Source organism: Columba livia, chromosome Z (assembly GCF_036013475.1).
Source record: "Columba livia isolate bColLiv1 breed racing homer chromosome Z, bColLiv1.pat.W.v2, whole genome shotgun sequence".
In the NCBI taxonomy this organism is placed as follows: Eukaryota; Metazoa; Chordata; class Aves; order Columbiformes; family Columbidae; genus Columba; species Columba livia.
The window spans coordinates 36935445-36949721 of record NC_088642.1 but is presented as its reverse complement, the minus strand read 5'-3'; the positions used below and the strand labels follow the sequence as shown (position 1 = coordinate 36949721).

General features: G+C 38.6%; 1 protein-coding gene across 5 annotated transcripts in view; it reads left to right on the top strand.

Moving 5' to 3' along the window:
• The window catches only part of CAMK4 (calcium/calmodulin dependent protein kinase IV), a 171428-nt gene that overhangs the window by 130142 nt on the left and 27009 nt on the right, over window positions 1-14277 (top strand). The window lies entirely within an intron of this gene.

Here is a 14277-nt window from a genome sequence, read left to right as displayed (position 1 = left end):
CAAGTTTGGTTTTGGGAAGTGCTTTAGAGATTTTTCTCTGTCCAGGCACTGAGGTGGCCATTGCCTGTTGTCATATAAAATCCACTTCTGTCACACGTCACAATCTGATTGAGAAATGGTTTGTTGTTGTTGCATAGAATAAGAGAAGACAACACTTCAGAACAACATTTTTTTTAAAATTTTCAGTCAGCTCATGAGGTACCCACTTATTCAGCTTTTTCACCTTTCCAATTTGCTTCAAATGCCAAATGACTATGGAATGGTTGAAACTGAGTTCTTCAGCAACTTCTCATGTAGTTGTTAGAGGTTTGACTTCAATGATTGCTCTTGGTAGTTGCCAACTTCCGATGTCCAGCCACTATGCTCCTCATCTTCAAGGCTCTTGTCTTCTTTGCAAAACTTCCTGAACCACCACTGCACATTCATTAGCAGTTCCTGGGCCAAATGCATTGTTGATGTTGTAAGTTGTTTCTGCTGCTTTACAACCCATTTTGAATGCGAATGAGAAAATCACTTAAATTTGCTTTTTGTCTAACATAACTTCCATAGTCCAAAATAAATATAAAATAAACAGCAAGTGATAGGTCAGTAGCAAATGAAATACAAACACAGAGCAAGAAAAGTGCATTAAAATTATGTATAACATAACACATTTATTTAAGAATGTGTTCCAATATCAAACAGCAAATTTCAACAATGCAAAAACCACAATTACTTTTGCACCAACCTAAAGAATTAGCAACCTACAAGAATTATGAAGTCTAAGTTGAGGAATGTTGATTATGCAAAATTAAAAACATAAGCAAAATAATGGACATGAACTGGAGACCTTGTTATAGACAAGACTGTGCAGAAGCTCAGCCTCATATTCTGCAGTGCTCTATTTGGTATCTGCCAAAAGTCTGAGTGAAACATATGTTTGTCAGTTTTCCCTGAGCCTCACAGATCGAAAGACATCATTTTCAGCAGTAACTTTCCTTTTTATCACTTTCTCAGAGCATCAAGATCTCTCTGCTCCACATTCCCCCTTGAACTGGCGCTGGCAGCCCCTTAAATCATTCCCCTTTGACATGTTGTTAACAGCCTTCCAGCCTGAGCTGTTCTTGCCTGACAAAAGACATTCCTCATCTGAAAATGTTCCAGTGCAGTGCTGAGCTCACAGAAAAGTAATTTCTGCTTACTTGTTTGCAGCATTTTGTGTACTGCAGCCTTGACTGAAAAGAGAACATCTCTCAATAGGATGCTCAACCTGGCAAGCACTGAATTGAGATCAATACTTAAATAAGGATGCAGTGTCATTTCTACTTCATCAGTGGAACAAAGTCCTCCTAGCTCATTATTTCTCTTCTGGTCTTCCTACTTCCAGCCTGAGTGTCCTCCTCCAGTCCTACTGCACAAGTGCTTGCAGCCTGTTCTTACCTAAGAAATTATTTGATACATGCAGTGGGATTGCCAGTGCATCGAATCCTATTTCTGCTAACCAGCACAACCCACAGAAACCACTAGAAAATGCAACTAAAAACATTTTGAAAGCTATAGTATGCAAGAGGTATAATAGAAAGAGAAATACCCAACACACTCCACAATAAGACTTTAAAGAGGAAAAATGGAAAATTATGATTTTCTGAGAAAACCTACTGTAACCTAACCTCCACCTTAAAAACAAATTTCCCTTTCCAGCTGACAGAGCTGCAGCAGCATCTCAATATCCAGAGTGCAACACTCTGCCTCACATCCTTGTGTGCTGTTTCACACATCCTGGCAACCCCATCTTGTTGTCCCTTTGCAGCCACCGCTAAGTGCCCAGATGATGCCCAGGGCAGTGGGATCAATGGGGCACAGAGCAGGCAGGTGTCCAGGCTATGCTGGGCAGGGCAGCAGAGGCACCACAGGGAGGAGAAGGAGGAGGAGGAGGATGGATAGCTGGGCTTGAGCAGGTTGCTGCCTCCTGAGCCTCCCAAGAAGAGGTCTGGGCAACTGGCTGTCACTGCAGCACTGGCAGGCAGCAGATGTACCTGCCCAGCACTGAAACCCTGAGGTTGAATGGGGAAGCTGGGTCATTTTCCCTGGTGAATGCTTTGAGAGAGATAATCTGGCTGGGTTTGACAATTCTCGCAAGGTCTCCTGAAGGAAGATGGAGTTTCTTTCCACAAGGTCACAAACCGAGACAGGACATATGCCCTTAGCTCTCTACTGTGGTCGGTGCCCTTATAGGAACCATATCATGTTGTCTTAGAATCACAGAATGTCCTGAGTTGGAAGGGACCCACAAGGATCATCGAGTCCAACTCCTGTCCCTGCATGTGACAACCCCACAGTTCACACCATGTGTCTGAGGGTGTTGTCCAGTCTCTTCTTGAACACTGTCAGGCTTGGGGCTGTGACACCTCTCTGGGGAGCCTGTTCCAGTGCTCCTCCACCCTCTGGGGGAAGAACCTTTTCCTAATGTCCAACCTGAACCTCCCCTGGCACATCTTCATGCCTTCTGTCTTCTCTGTAACTGTACTGAGCATCACCTTAGAAGCAGTTCATGATTTGTCCTCCTCACACTCCTTGGCAGGTTGCCCTGAATACTTGCAACTTCATAGTGAGGAGCCTCTTTCTCATTTCTAGCCTTAAGATATTCATAGTTTCTGATTGGGTTTTTGAGCCAAGAATCCCATAGCTTAAACCCCTTCCTTCCACTGTGCCTGCTTTTTACTGTGTTGTAGTTATAGACAGTGGTCAAATCCTCCTTCAAACCTGTAGTCTGCATTGCTGAACAAGGCAAGTTTGACATCATCTCATCACACAGCACGGCCTCCACTGCCCTGTTGATCCCTGGTTCTCCAGGAGAGGTTTCCCCATACCAAGTACTTTACCTCCTGGAAGTACTTTACCTGCTTTGTCCTTGGATTAAATTTCCTGCCCACTTTGCATTTCTCCTACTAATCTCCATTTCATTCAGTGCAACCATCAGCTAAACCAGTAATTGATCTGAAGGACTATGAGATACCTTACTGAAATGCACATTTATTCATGTCTGTGATTATTGCACAAAATTGAGGTAATCAAAACCTCTGAAGATGAGGATTTTTTGCTCTCTAAATAGTCTATAGGCAGAGCATTGCTACCTTCTTCAGCATCAGTGTTCACATTCACATCTACTGTGGTGTCCAGTGCAGTTGTGGTTTGATGATAAAAGGTTCACCATGTTCTGAATTATGTTAAAATTAACATTGATTTATCATGCATTAGCACTTTTTAGTCTTGCAAAGCTGTTCAATCATAACCAGCAAAGACTGCAGGGCACTTGGGCTCCTTTTGATTATCTATACCATACAAAACAGTGAAAGGCTTTGAATTTTTAATTGTATGCTTCTTCATCATATTTCACATCCATACTTTAGGTTGTAGCAAGAAGCCTCTGTGATTAAAAACACCCATAAAGTATGGCATTATAAAGAGTTAGGTGGTAAAAGCTAGGATGTTAAGAAGGGACATACTTTTTTATGAGACTTTTCATAGTTCTTCAGTCAGATTGTTTTCTCACTCTGATCAATAGGAATTTAGATGTTTACTTGAATGAGGCCAAAATAGCTTGTTCCTGTTAACATTGTTTTTAGATTCAAAGATGTGAGATAAAAAGTTTTTCATCCCTGTTGACATTCTTGTTTCTCTTTATATGCCCTAATTATATTTACTGAGATTTTGAGTAAAACAATTTTTATAATCAACATTTTAATACCATCATGCCCTTGATTTGGAAGTTACTCTGTAACAGTAAATATATTTTATATCTCATAAAGATTGTCAGACTAATGAATAACAATCAAACTGCTGACCAGACAGATTCCCAATTGTCTGGTGGCTACTTTTTAGTATGAGAATGAATTTAACCATGTCCCTAATATTCAGGTCTCTTGTACACGATATAAAAAGCACAATCCTAAATTAAAACACAAAAAGAAATATTGCCACCTTATCTCCATCCCTCAATGCACAGTGATAACATGTAATGGAGTGATAGTCATGGTATTTAATTCCACAGTTTTAAAACAGAAGTTCAACTCTCTTTGAGAGTTACTGCACTGATTGTAGGCTGATCAAAGCTAACAGAGATATTTAAATTGTGATGGTAGTGCAGTACGAAAACCAAAACTAGCGTGCATGCTTTGATTTTTTTGAGGATAACAGAAACTTTTCCACTGATTTCATAGGATTCATTGCAGATTGCCGTGCATGGCTACTGTTTTTTCTATCTATAAGTCCCAGTTGAAAATTACTATTTAAAGTTACCACTATTTACAAGTGGCCTGTAAGACATAAACCTGAGCTGGTTTTGCACCCTGGCTGCTCTGCCATCCTCAGCTTTTCTGACTACAGAACCTGAGGCAGACACCAGAATTGGCAGAATTTTCACAGCCATATTTTATCACTGCTTACTATGGAAAGCACTCATATTATGTGAGTTTGTCAGAAATTACTGTCACTCTCCTACAGAAATAGCCCTGAGGGTTGCAGTTTGGAAAAGGTTGGCTTATTTGCATCAGGAATACAACCTATCCGTGAAGTAAAGTCAAAATACCAAGGTTTTCTTCTCAGTTCCATAGCTGTGAGTTTTGGTAGAATATGTTACCTAGCACAACAGTTTTGTTCTGGTCAAATATTTTTACAGGGTGTTTCTGAACCCTGGGAAGAGTATGGCACAATAACAGAGAAACAGAAATTTTATTTTGGTAGGTTCTTTTGGAGATCTCCATTATAATAGCAAAATTGGGAATGAAGTGAAGGTAGATCCATGAAGAAACTAGGAGAAATATGTGTGCAGACAGGATTCTGAAATTTTTTCCCTGATAAGAATAGAATTTTAAATGAAATCTCTTACTGTGTCTTCCAGTATTAGTGGATCTCATAAAGGAGAATATTTGTAGCCTTCTGTACATTAGACATCAATGACATGGTGAATTTTAAAAATTGGCAGTGTTGCTTAAAATTCTGGACTATAGCATCAAATCCATAGGGAGAAGTCTTTGTTCAACAGAAATTAAACATCCCGTTTTGATCTGTTACTGATCTTTCTGAAAGCAGAGGAGCTGGTAGCAAATCCGGGTTTACAATTTGGCATTTCTCCAGGTGGCACACATACATTCTGTATTTCAGAATTCCGGTTGTTCAAAAAAACAAATGTTGGGTGCCTTGATAAGGTTGTCACATTTCCCAGCAGAATGGTAATTGCTCTTTTGCATTCAAGAGTCTGCACAAACCATGTAATATTCCTTTCCAGAAAACTCATATTAGTATGCAATCTAAGATAGGTTTTCAAAGGAAGCAGTCACCTACATAATAGAGATATCCACAGCCTAATCATCCTGACCTCCTCCTCTTTCTAGTAGATGAGAATTTTTTAACTCCTTCCAGTTATGTTCTTGCAGGCATAGCTCATTTTTATGGTTTAGGTTTTATTTAATATTTGATTTATTCACAAATATTGCTGGTAGTTTGTCATGTACAACAAAAATTGAGACAAATTCAGGCTTGGAAACCTAGAATGGAAATGTATCTTACGAATTCTAGCTGTTTTGGGGATCCTAAACAACTCTTTGTGAATATATACATATAAAAATATATAATTTTTTTTTGGGAGGGGGGGTGGTGAAGAGATCAGGGGGTGACTATGGTAGAGATGCAGTAGATTTCTTTTCTGGTTTTGTCTGTAAATTTTGTGTAGCAAAAGCATGAAAGTGTGGGATAGCTGGCAGATGTAGAATGCAAGGTGTACCTCAAGCAAGGAGGTGCCTGAGTTACACGGTTGCTGCCAGAAAGGGTATATTGTTTTCCTTTCACACTTCAGAATAGGAGAGTGCATGTGTGACAATGCTATGAGGCTGAATGAGTCCAAGTTTGCTACACCACTGGTATGGTTTAATAAAATGGCACCTGGAAGTCTGATGTGGGCCTTTGTATCACATGGGGTGAGGGCTCACCTCTAGCAGATGAATAAATGGAAACACTTCTGTGCATGCAGACCTCGAGGGCTGCGCTGTTTAGAACTGTGTTTTGTAAAAAGTCTGTAAAGAAAGTAAAAGAAAGAAATCCTGTTTTGTTTTCTTTTCTCTTAATATATGTCCCAGGTAGTCCATTATTAAATGTAAGCTCAATATCAGGCTTAGCAAATTACACTACTGCATGTAGGTGAAGCTTCATGATTGAAATAAAGCAGTAAAATTAACTCAAAACAAGATGTGTGTGTTATTTATGGATAAATAGGAATGCAAATGCAGAAATAAAAGTATTCATTAGGTACAATTATGTTTTTGAAGTAATAGACTTTTTATATGCATAGTTCAGGAAGAGATTCACAGATGGGCAACAGAAATGTCATCCTCCTTCACTGGTTTATTACCTGGAAATCTCACCTTTGAAACAATTGTAACATGCATGTGAGACTTTCTGTGCCTGGCTGTGGTCATGCACGTGCTTGATGCAAAATTCCAGCAGTCTGGTCTTACTGCATCCCACTACTTTAATTGTGAGACCTCTGTGAATGCTAGCATATTAGCTGGAGTCACTCTCTGCCAAGAGTGCCAACCAGCCAATATCCTTATCATTTAATTGTGCCAGCCTTAAAAACAAAGTGAACAGTTTCAAATTGCCTAGTGGAAGTCATAGTTAGTTTGAGTAACAGGGAGATGTTGCAGTCTGTGTGCATTTACCCAAGACTGTTCTAAAAGCCTGAACAGTATAGACAATTGAGTTTTTGCACCCAGGAGAACTCATTGGCATGGGTTACTTTGCTAGTATAAATGTACTGTACAGGCAGAACAGAACCACCTTATTCTTCAAAAGAAAGTAGTATAAACTCTAGCCTATGTTATTTTATGTAATATTCCTCTGAAACAGGAAGAGAAATTAATCTAGCCATGAAATGTAGTGCTCTGATTAGAATAAAAACAATTAAATTATTGCAAGAAAACTAAAATTTGTTGGTGTAGAATGATCAGATGTGCACCTCTGTTGAATTAAGTCATTGTATTATTGCCCTGTCACAGCTACATTAGAGCTCTGGTTAGCAAATCTCTGTGGTTAGTGAAATCTAACACCACCAGGAATAGTTTTCCATCAGCTAAATGGCTCTCTGATACTGGAGGTTATTGGGGTCTGAGCTTGCACCAGGTATCATTGACAGCAGCGTTGGATCTATTCTAGGATGTGTTTCGTATCTGATTTCCTAAAGGCAAAACCAAAGACATTACTGACCTGCAAAAACACCCACTTGGTATACAGAATCTACTTAGTTTTTAGATTTGCTGGAGTTAATACAGTGGTGTTGCTGAAGTTTGTGTTCTATACAGGAATGGCAGATTGATAAAATTACTTCTGCAGATTTATGCTGTTGGCTTAAAGGAAGAAGCCTGATTTTGCAAAATTACTCCCTGCTGCTTTTTTGAACTTGCTATAGTGGCATTAATTTACAGAGGCACATCTAATGGATTTATGAAACTTTTGAGGTTTTTTTTTCAATCGTGTTAAAATAATTTTCCAATACTTTTTGAATACTTTTCGTATTTTGAAATTAATTAAAAGCTCTTGCTTATTATTTTGGTTTGGTTTGGGGGTTTTTGTTTGTTTTTGTTGTTTGGGGTTTGCTTGTTTCTATTTGTTTATAATGTGATTGTGGCCAATAAAGAAAAAATGCTGAAGACAGTGAGTAGAATGAAGTCATGGCAATGTAATGTGCATGTATGTAATGCTTTTTGTCTTCAGACCACTGTGCAAACAGTAAAAACTCAGCACACTTCAGGGGGCTGTGAGAGCTACTCCTAAGTGAAGTAAGTCAAGCAGAGAGCTTCTGTGAGTTGGTGCAGAACTACAGAGGGAAGGAATGGGTGCCAATAACAAAGGCAGGACTGCTAGGTTTTGTCTTTTGTTTTAAGGAGGGGGCTGTTTCTGATTTTTTTTAGCTCTCTTGCTATTTTTTGAAACACCCCATTGTGGAGGGGAAAAAAAATAGTGTTCTGTACCTTGACAGCTCCGACAGATCAAATCACACATGTTAACTATGTTCTACTCACTGCAATTTTGTGGCATTACTGTGCAACTAATATCATAATTCTCTTGAGTTTCATCACAATTGACTGAGTTTTCCCAGAAGAACATATATCCTTCATCTTTTTGTTACGCAGCTGGACAGAGGGCAGGCAGGACACAGGGGCCTGGTCAGTGTGGAGGCTGCAGGGGGAAGGTCACCCTGCGCGAGGGCTCTGGGCAATTGCAGGAAGAGAAACGACGTCTTGTTATTCTGCACACCAGGCATACAGAGATAGAAAGGTTACAGAGAGTGGCTGTTTGAGGAAGATTGTTAGAGTATGTTAATTCTTCACAGAATTCGGAGTCTGCAAGGGGGCAGTTCTTCTGGATGGGTTTAAGAGGAAGCCACTACAGCAAAGCTCTTCCACGCACTCTGATGCTGTGGCCTACTTACAATTTAAGAGGAGAATTTCATGCCACTGCAAACAGTTAGCTCTCTGCACAAAGCCTGCTCATTTGGGATTTGTGTGGGAAGGTGTGTGCGTTATCCTCTCCTACATATGTCAGATTGTACAGAAATGACTGTACATGATTTGCTGTGATCACACCTGGTATAGTGTCGTCATCTGTAAGGCTGCTTCACTCTTCTAAAGGCAGGAACATTAAAAAGATAAAACTGTTTCCAAATGTAAAAGAAAATAATTGTGGAGATTGAAGTTAAAACTTTATGTAATCTAATTGCTTAATGTAGAACTTCCCTTCTGAGCTATCTCGTAACTTTGAATATAGTACACCAGCAAAGAAAATAAATAGATTTGGATTTATGGATCTATGCTGATGCATTATTTCGTACTTTTTTATAATGCACAGATGTACTATCTGAAATTATATATAAAATTAGTTGTGTTAATGCATAGTTATATAAAGTACAAAGGCAAATATTCTTTGTTCCACCAAAATAATATTCTGTTAGATGAGTTTAACTGAACTAACTGAAGTTTTATGAAAATGTTTGGAAGTCAGTATATCAAGTAGCAGATGTAATGGCATACTAACATTTTCCAGAGCAACCAGTAAAAGCAAGACTATGTAAAGACTAGGGTTTCTGCAAGCTGTCTGGAGAAGTTTTCAGTTTTCATTATTTGGTGCCTTTCTAAGACTCCATTTTGTTGTTATCTAGATACAGAAGCCAAAAACTTGTTGAAATAAATCCAGAAAAGAAATCAGTGTTGTTTTTGTCTTCTGCAGTGATAAGGTGGTCTTCTGTTTACTTGATCCCAAAGCCTGTGTGACTGCAGCAAGGGAATGGTGGCATAGGGAAGATTATGCTGTGTATATAACTTGATTTCACACTTTTATTACTGAAACCTTGTTGATTCATGTGGAGCTGTGTTCTGACACTATCACTGGCAGTGTCTTTCTTTTTTAAAGCTCTTTAAGCAAGAATTCTCAGGTACACTTCTGCAACACTTCTCAAAACAATTCCTGCATTTCCAAAATAATTTCAATTATTGTTTTCTTTTTGTGAAAATTAAATCTAATTTAAGGCCTAAATAAATTGTTTCTCCTGTAAGCAACCAACTCAGACAAATGCACTTTTCTATAATAGAAATCAAATTACCCAACTCCCAAAACTGAAACATACAGGATTTCATGTCCTGTTCTGCATTACAAGTTATGTGCTGCTGGAGAGATAAATGGAAGCAGAGAAACAGGCTGTTCGTAGTAGCCACATTACTGTACTTTTAAATAAAGCTTGAATCAGTTGAAGTAGTGGAATGTTACATGGAGTTCAGTGAGAACAGCGCAGCACAGTGAGAACAGCACTAACAACAGATTATTATGTTGCCCAATTCTCCTTTTGCATTTGTCATTCAGATATCTAAAACACAGTTTTAAAGATGTGAAACCTGAGGTGCAGAGGAACTGCATCATTTGCTCTAGGATAAGCCTACAGTAGCTCCAGGTCACGTATCATATCCTCATATCAATCTGTAATTTTTGTGCAGTTATTGGATGTGTGAATTAAATTCACCTGTTACATGCAGAAGATTATAGCAGGGCATAGGTGCTCACTAACTATGAAATTTTAGATTTCTCTTGATTACTCCAAGCCACATGTGTCTTGTTTTCCAAAGTCTACCCCAATGTGGAGTGTATGACTAAGTATACATTTTGAACGATGCATAGTTGTTTCTCTGTACTCTATAAGATCTGTGCTGAATTATTATTTTAGACACAAATTACACAGAGAGTGGCTTTGCCATTCTACCTATGTAAGGTGAGTTCACTCACCTTCCTGGGAAAACAAAATAGGAATGCATGGGTTTTTTTCTTTGTCCTGTTAGATTATGAAAAGTTTATTTAAACTCACTCTTATCTGCTTCAGAAATTGTGCAGTGTCTTTCATTATGCAATGGCACACTTTTGTAAGAGCTTTTGTAATGGCTGCAGAAAGAGCTTAATTACAAGTCTAGACATTTCTAAAAAGGGAGGAAAAAAAGTGCTCTTCTCAGCTTCTTAAAGATGTAGTGGCTGCATTTGTAGCTGTAGGTGGTCCAGTACTGAGTCAGTATGTATGGCTTTGGTTCTCCCTTCAGGACCATACAGGCCTGATTTTGTGATAAACTCAACATGCAAGTCCTAAATATATTTTGTGGAGTAGTAAAACTGGTAAAAATTTTCCTTTTGAAAACATGAAGGAATATGATATTCATGAATGTGAGAGGTGCAGGTGGAGATCCCTTAACCATCTCTTTGCTTGTCTAATACAAATTTATGAGGCAGCTGGCTTCACACGCGTCAGGAGTGTCTGTGTGCCAGACCAAGGGCTAGTGAGCAGGACACATTCACAAAGGAGTCAGGCCATCTGCACAACAGTAATCATGAGGACACTTAGTGTTGCAGAGCTGTCTCTGCTGTACAACCTCTGTTCACTGCAACACTGGAGATCATGTCTCACTGGGATCCAGCTGACATCAAAATTGCCAGGTTAATGAGGATGCATCACAAAACCCAAAGCCTTTGCAGCTCTGTGCCTACCAAAGAGAGTGCATGACCCTGGGATCATAGTGATGTGGTATGGGGTCAGCTGTTTTCTCATCAGTCCACCTGAATGAAGGTCAATGCCCAGGGACGGCACATCCTGGAGTTAAACACAGGCATGATGTGTACAGAAAGCAGGTCAGGTTGCTTAAGCCTGTGTTGGAAGAATACCAGGAGTTTGAATGCTGAAGTCAGAAAGGCCAGGGCAGAAGAAGAGATGCATCTAGCATGAGATAAGAAGGTTAGCAAAACCATTCATCCTGATAAAAAGAAAGCTAGGTGAAGGAGACCTATTGGAAGATGTCTAGAAGAAGGCAGAAATGTTCTTGTCTTTTTTTCTCTAGTTTTCAGTAAAAGTTCAGGTATAACTAGATGCCTAGAACAATTAACAGCAATGACTGAGCTGTAAAATGTGAGCCAAGCATCAGAAAAGATTAAGTCAGAGAGTATTAAAATCATTTAGATATTTTTTAATTCATTGCACCCAGTGACCATCATAGTACAATCTTTAAAGAGCAAGCTTTTTTGGTCTGAAACAGATTTAACAGATAACACTCACTTCTGATAGAGACTTGGCAGGGAAGCAGATGTATGTAGTACTCACTTCAAGAGGAAGAAGGGAGGAATTATAGACCATCTCCAATCATATCCAGAAAAAAAAAAACAAACCTGCAGTAAACAATGAAGCAAAATAATATTTGAAAACTGGGAGATAACACAGCAGGGAGGTCACCAGTGAGGGGAGTTTTTGTCAAGATCAAATCATGCCAAATCATTCTGATTTTTACTCAAGCCGAGTGAGAGGCATTGTTAATAGGGGAGGAACATAAATATCATATATACTTGACATGAGTAAAGCTTTTATTACTTGTCTCACCTGACAGTTTCATAATAAATTAGGGAAATGTGGTCATGATGGTGTTATTTTAAGCTGGATGGAGGCTGGTCGTCTATACTAAGAGAATGCCCAACAGTCTATCTAAATATAGAGAGTGAAGTTCAGGGAAAATATCTTTTCTGCTCTTTTAGTGTTTTTGTTGACAAGCTCATATAATGAAATAGAGGGTACACTTACAAAAATACTGGATGATCTAAAATTTGGAAAAACTGCAAGTATGTTGGAGAGTAGAATTAGAAAGAAAATTCAATGTCCTTTCGATACTGTCAAGGACAAAATGTACATGAACTGGAACAGTCAACAGTAAAAACATGGGAGTGGAAACAAAACTGAAAGGGCCTGAAGGTTACACTAGATCAAAAGGCAAACAGTAGTGGGATGTTTTGGAAAAAAAGGCAGATAGATTTATTAATACACCCTTTAAAATTTGTCAGGCCACAGCTAGAATAGTTTTGCATTTTCAACACATTGATGCAAGTCGATGCAGCCTGGAGAAAGAGCAACAAGAACGATCATGGGTCTAGTAAAGATGGTCTGTAAGAAAAGACTGAGCAAACTGAAGTCCTTTAGTCTTAGAGAGAACAATGATTATGTACATGGTAACAAGTACTTAAAAGGCTGTTGCAAAAAAAAAGAATAATCTGATTCCTGACTCTATATAAGAAACAAAGTAATGGGCTTCATCTGCTGCTGTCAAGATCCAGGTAAGTCACAGGGATGTACTTTTTGATGATCAAGATAGCACATCCTTGTAATAAAGTGCCTGAGAAAATTGCGGAGTCTCCCATACCAGAGTTCTCTAAGCATAAATTGGACAAACAACTGTTGTAATTCATGCTGCCAAGAAGCACAGAGAGGAGTAGATAATTCAGGTTTATTTCAGTGCTACTTTTCTACAGTTCTGTGTAATAGATACCATAAATAAAATCAAGGAAAAAGGCCAGAGTTTTAAGCAGTCTTCATTTGTCCATTTGTCATAAAATCTTTCAGGTTAGGTAGGAACCTGAATTATTAAAGAATAAAGCAAAGAGTGAAAGGAACTCTCACACAGCAATTAGAAAAAAATTTTAGAAAAAGGAAGAAAGAATAAGAAAAATAATCTGCTGCAGTTACAATTATTTAGTCTTGAGTTGTGTACTGCGGGAATAAAGGCCAAGATTAAGACTGCCTTTGTTTTAATAGGTAAATCTTTCAGAAGAGGGTCTGTATATTATTCCCACCTACTGTCATGCTGAGTCTGTCCCCAGTGTTTCTCAAACATTAATAAGACTATCATACTCCATTTTGCTAGCATACTTTTCTCCCAGGTTATCTGAGATGCTCTACACTAATAAGGCAGTTCCCTACTGTGTGCCTGAAGCACAGCCGATTCACCCACCTGGCCATCTTATATCTCATTGGCCAAAGCAATTGGAAAATAAGGGGGATCATAGGATGTGCAAATGTATTTTTTCCCTATTTATTTTGGGTTTTTTTGCATTTAAATTCACTAATTTAATACAGTCTGCTCAGGGTCTCGAGTGTTTCCATGTTACTTATTCATTCTCTTTCACTAAATGGAATAGCCATGTGTTCCTTAAGATTAGTACTGTCCCTATTTAGAGCACCTGCCTTGATGTGGTGCTCAAAATAAAAAAATTAAGAGGAGAGGGTATGTGCAAAAGCATAATTTCTCTTCCCTATGGTATTGGCCTGCTGCTTGGATGAAACTACCATGAATGGAGACTTTTGCCACTACGTCTTCTTCCATGGCCCTTACTGTAAGATCCTATGGAGGCCTCTCTTCCATTTACACCTCGTCAGACCAGATGAAGTGCTGTTATTCTGCAAGTAATTTTTACATTTTAGTACGCAGATGTTGCAAGACATATCTAGAGCAAGTATATCCATGTAGTGTTGCCATGGAAATAGAGCATTTTGATGTAAATATACGTTTTCTGTATCCATCTTATCTTACTAACACAAATTAGCAAAGCTGCAATCAGAGAACTGCTATGACATTATTTTTGTTTAGTGATCCACGTTGTCTACTGAAAATCAGAAGAAAGTGAAAACAGGACATTTTAGCTACAATGAGTGTCATGTCATGATCATATTTTATGTGCATTCTATGTTAAACTGTTGTACAGCACCATGCATCTAAAAACTCTTCATGCATCCATAGAATTCAAATGTTTTTCAAGTCTCATTCATATCTTATAGGTGGGGAAAGTGTTAGAGTTTAGCAAGGCCTAGATCATAAAGTGAGTCAGTACGCTGCTGTGGCTTTATACCCCTTCTCATTTGATCACATCATTTAGACATTAAGAGACATAGCATATAAA